This window comes from Abramis brama (genome assembly GCF_963993115.1).
Source record: "Abramis brama genome assembly, chromosome: 5".
Lineage (NCBI taxonomy): Eukaryota > Metazoa > Chordata > Actinopteri > Cypriniformes > Leuciscidae > Abramis > Abramis brama.
The window spans coordinates 4,925,125-4,931,124 of NC_139967.1; positions in this window are offsets into that span (position 1 = coordinate 4,925,125).

The window sequence follows — 6,000 nt, forward strand, 5'->3', positions numbered from 1 at the left end:
TTCCAGCCTTGTGGAGGTGTACAATTTTGTCTCTAGTGTCTTTGGACAGCTCTTTGGTCTTGGCCATGTTAGTAGTTGGATTCTTACTGATTGTATGGGGTGGACAGGTGTCTTTATGCAGCTAACGACTTCAAACAGGTGCATCTAATTTAGGATAATAAATGGAGTGGAGGTGGACATTTTAAAGGCAGACTAACAGGTCTTTGAGGGTCAGAATTCTAGCTGATAGACAGGTGTTCAAATACTTATTTGCAGCTGTATCATACAAATAAATAGTTAAAAAATCATTCATTGTGATTTCTGGATTTTTTTTTTTAGATTATGTCTCTCACAGTGGACATGCACCTACGATGACAATTTCAGACCCCTCCATGATTTCCAAGTGGGAGAACTTGCAAAATAGCAGGGTGTTCAAATACTTATTTTCCTCACTGTATATTGTAAAACGTCATTTATTCCTGTGATCAAAGCTGAATTGTCAGTATTATTACTCCAGTCTTCAGTGTCACATGATCAGAAATCATTCTAATATGCTGATTTTCTTATCAAACCTTTGAAGTAATATATATATATATATATATATATATATATATATATATATATATATATATGTAAGGGTTAATGACCGACGAGGTGTCCATTATCAGGTATTAATGGACGACGGCGAGGCGTGAACGTCGGACGGTTGCCTCCGCCGAAGTCCATTAATACCTGACAATGGACACCTCGAAGGGCATTAACCCGCTTATACCATGGTCACTTACGAAAGAAAGAAATATTTAATCAATTAATAATACTTTAATGTGTTTTAGAGTAAAAATCGTGAGGGTTTTTATTTATTAAGTCGAGCGCACTATTTAATATCTCCCGTATACAGGCGTTGCCAAGCAACGTGGCCACAGCGACCCGACCGCAGCAGTTGATCAGTGAGTTTGAGCCAGCGCAATCATTTAGAACTGTCATCAGGCAAACTGACGGGACGCCTTTCCTAGGTGTACATTATCACTTTTTAATGGACACCCTGCAGCCAATCAGAATCGAGTATTCACCCAGACCATGGTATAATAGTTATTAAAGAAAGTAAACAGTCAGTAATAAAATATGAACAAATAATCAAATTACAAGCAACAGATAGGTGTGGTACTGTAGATTATATAGCATCTTGCAGGGTGCAATAATTCACTTTTTTTCATAATTGGGTAAACATTGGTATTGGCATTTTCATACAAGTATTTTACTTTTAATGTATGTGTATGTAGGGGTTTGCAATGTGTATATGTATATATGAAAGTATGGATATTGTATGTTTCTGTGGGTATATGCACTTATACATATGTATATATAGGCATTTATCTTTTTTTTTTTTTACTTGTTACTTATTTGCTGGCATGGGGTGGGGGGGTTGTTCTGTAAAAATGTGAAAAGCTTTAAATAAAATATGAAAAAAAAAAAAAATTACAAGCAACAGCACAATTATATATAATAGAGCAAAGACACAAATGAAATTAACAGTGATTTTCAGGTTTTTCAGGTAGGTCTAACAGTAGTTTCCAAGGGACAGAAATTTAATAAAGTAAATGTAAAATAACACTGTAGTCATCTATAAATTAAACATCCTTATTAATTAATCCTAATTAAAGTTGCAAAAGTTGTGTGAGTGATGTTTTCTTTGTTGTTTGATCAACATTAAAAACACAGCAGGAATATTAGGCTGCTGTCACTTTAAGAGCGAATGCACAGATCCAATATACTGATACTGTACACATGCGCTTACTTTCTCAAATGTTTACGTACACTTAAGACATAACAGACTATGTTTTCTAGGACACTCTGTATTTTTGACATCATTTTATGTGAATTTGTCCGCTCAAGTGCAAGTAGACGTGAAAGAAAACTTAGTTTAGTATTCGCGCACTGTCTGAGAAGCGGCTTTCTGGGCATGTGCTTCAGATGTGTGCGCACAAAACTTTCCACACAGTGTGCGAGTAACAGAATAAGCTCCTTTTCGCGTCTTCTTGCACTTGAATAAATTGTTGTTTCACATTCATACATTGTTAGAATTCAGAAAAATGTTACCGGCCAACTGGCGAGTGACACCGTTTCATATACTCGCCAATGCCAAGTTTTTTTTACTTGCATTTTTTTTACTTGCCTTTGGAGCTTGGCGAGTGTTAATTTTAGGCCCTTAATGTAAATGTTTACAGTTATGCCAGTAAACCTTAGCTGACTCAGACAGCTGAACATGTATCTGTTTGTTTGAGTGATTGCAGTAGTGATAGTTATATAGCTCAAAAGGTTCAATTTAGATCTAGGCTACCTGTAAATTTGATGTCAAAATCAATTATGTTGCCTAGGAGTGAACCTCAGCAAAATTCTGATTGGATAAGAGCATCCAATGAGCCAGTCAGAAAGTAAGGGTCCATCCAATCAACACATAAATCACCTGAACACGATGCTCAGTCTCTCCTCCGTCATCACACCTTTACCTCCAATAATGAAAACACTTCCCATCCTCAGGGGAAGGCGCAGCACCACTGTCAAAAGGAAGAGAGGTAAACAGAACGAGTGCATCAACGCCCATTTCACTGTCATCAAGATCGCACGAAACTCCCATGTGATATCTCTCCTATCCGGATTACCTGAGTCAGAGATCCGCGGGCTGCAAGAACAGCCCGACCACCAGCCGAATATCTCTCTTAATCCTTTTTCCATGCCCCCCTCCTTCCTTCAACATATCACCACCATTCCTCTTCTCTATTTATAGGGTCACAGCGTTCCCTCTCTCTGTGGGATGAAGGGGGGTTTCATTTGGAGCGTCACCCTGCCTGGTTAGTGAATGGGTTAGTGATGGGGGTCAGGACGGAGGACATGGGAACCCCCTACTGACCAGGGCACATCTATTTTTACTTTTTTATTTGTTTAACATCCGTCCGATCAGGTGGATCAGTTTGGTGTGCTCTTAAAGGGATAGTTCACCCAGAAATGAAAATTCTGGCATTGCTTGCTGACTTGTTGCAAACTCGTATCACTTTGTTTCATCTGTGGAACATAAAAAGAGATGTTAGGTAGAATGTACAAGCAGCTCTTTTCCATATAACGAAAGCTTAAGAGCTGTCAGATTACAAAAAGACTGAAAAAGCAACATAAATGCAATTATTATTAAAAGTCATTATTCACTGAAAGTCTTGCTATAATGACTAATTTGATGATGAATAAGACTGTTCCTTACATGGCTTCAGAACCCTAATCATACCAACAAATACATTTCAACAAATGACTATAGCGCGATACTGCAGATATTGAAATATTTCAATAATACAAAAAATATATCTTCCAGAACTTTAAGGAATGAATGACGCACACAGGTTATAATAGGGCCCCTTTCTTCTATCTTTAGTACAATAAAAACTATTGAGATTTCCCTTTTTCAGCCCAGCTAATGTTTGAAAAAAACTATTGCTCATTCCAAGGTCCAATATGTATTTAAGTATGTGAACACAAATGCTTCTAGATACACAGAAAATCCTACAGACTTACCGTATCTAGACCAAGATAGCATATATGTGTCCCTGGACCACAAAACCAGTCACATGGGTCAATTTTTTGAAATTGAGATTTATACATCTCTCTGAAAGCTGAATAAATAATAAAACATTAATAAATAAATAATGAATAAATATTTGTTAGGATAGGACAATATTTGGCCGAGATACAACTATTTGTAAATCTGAGGGTGCAAAAACATTGAGCAAAATGGCCTTTAAAGTTGTTCATGTTCGCGATTGTGCTGCATTCACTCACAAAAATAAATGTTTTCTATATTTACGGTAGGAAATTTACAAAATATCTTCATGGAACATGATCTTTACTTAATATCCTAATGATTTTTGGCATAAAAGAAAAATGGATCATTTTGACCCACACAATGTATTGTTGGCTATTGCCACAAATATACCCGTGAGACTTATGACTGGTTTTGTGATCCAGGGTCACATATCATATAAAAATATCAGATTTCTTTTGACTTGGGCCAGAAAGCAACATCCTAGAACATCCAACCAACTGCATAGTATGCCTTGGCAACCATTTACCCTATTGTGGCAGTGGGGTTTGCATTGGGACGCACTCATCTATCCATCTCCTCAGGAGATGCAAAAACATGATAATTATTTGAATCTGAATATGCATTCTTCCCCAGTTTCTTCAAGTTGTTTTAAACTTTAAAAGGAGTTTGTGCCCTTCATCTAGAGAGAGACTGCTTTAACAGACTTTTTATTTTTGCCATTTTGGCTGCTGAAAAAGCCTTATTCAACCAAAACTAAACTTTTTATTTTTGAAAAGCCACTACTTCAACACAGCCTCTAAATACACTTTTACATCAACCACAACTCAAACTCTAAATAGATCACTCCAAAAAATATTTCAGCAATTACTCACCGTCATGTTCTTTCTTCCATTGAACACAAAACGACACAGGCAGAATGCTGAGCTGTTATTTTACCTCCATACAGTGATGTATGGAACGAGAGGCCGTTGAGCTGTAAAAACACATTAAAAGCACTAAAGTAGTAACATCTTAAAAAAAGATCAATGTACACTACTGTTAAAAAGTTTTTTGTTTTTTTTAAGAAATCTTATGCTCACCAAGGCCGCATTTATTTGATCAAGAATACGGTAAAAATATGATTACTATATTTAAAATAACTTTTCTATGTGAATGTATATTTAAAATGTAATTTATTCCTGTGATCAAAGCTGAATTTTCAGCATCATTACTCCAGTCTTCAGTGTCACATGATCCTTCAGAAATCATTCTAATATGATGATTTGCAGCTCAAGAAACATATATGATTATTATCAATGTCAAAAATAGCTTCATATTTTTTTATACCGTACTATATTTTTTCAGGATTCAATGAAAACATTTATTTGAACAAAAAAAAAGTATAAAAAAAAGTTTTGTCACTTTATCTTGTTTAAAGGGTACTAAAAAATATTTAAACATCCTTTAAACAACTTAAAATATAGCATCAAATGCTGTTTTAGCAGTACACTCATTATCCAAGTCTTTTTAAGCCTCTGGTTTGTGTGTCGGTCAAAAATGGCCGAAACATTTTTTTCACATTTATTCACTTTTTGAGCATGAAAATGAAATTTCGAACTTAAACGGTCATACATTTTGAATGCTTTGGAGCACAGACTTCTCTTTCTATAGAAGATACTTGGCAGATTATTGCTGAAGTAAAAAAAAGTTTTAAAAAGTACACTTTAAAAAGTTATACAATTTTACATTTATTGTTATGAAAGATGCACAAAAATGCAATTTTTCAACAAGTTGTGTTCCAAATTTGAGGTTGAGGTCTCAAAAAAAAAGAGCTTTCAGTAAGATTTTGTTTGCGCACAGTACCAAACGTTTCCACTCAACCAATCAGCATGTTCAGCACCCAAGTCCCACCCCCAAAAGTTCCTAAACTTTGAAAAGGTACAGCCTCACGAGCAGAGACTTTCTGATGGGGACATTTTTACTCGGAACTTCCTTTAGACCCTGGAAACAGAGAGTACCACCCTAGTTCCCTAGTCCCTAGTTCCTGAATCCTGGGGAAAGTTCCTGCGGGGCAAGTGCAAACGCGGGCAAGATTGGTTGACTCCACACAGCATTTTATTTTAACCACCATTTTTAAACGTCTGTGTGCAGTAAGAGCTGTTTGATGCAACAATGAAGTTTAAAAAATACGACAAATGGACTGAAAACAAGGTTCAGGCTTTATTAAGCTTATATGCGGAATCCAGCGGGAGCGGGAAAGTCATGCGCAGTCCTACGTCACCAGACTAATTTGCCTAATCTTCACTGTTCTTTAGGCCGTGGTGGAAACGCAGAAAGTAACAGGTCTGGGGCAAAAAAGTTCCTGGGACAAATTGTTCCAGGTAATTTTGGTGGAAACGTGGCTCAAGTGTGAAAGTTTTTCAGGAACATTTTAACCTTATCAAATCATGTTCATG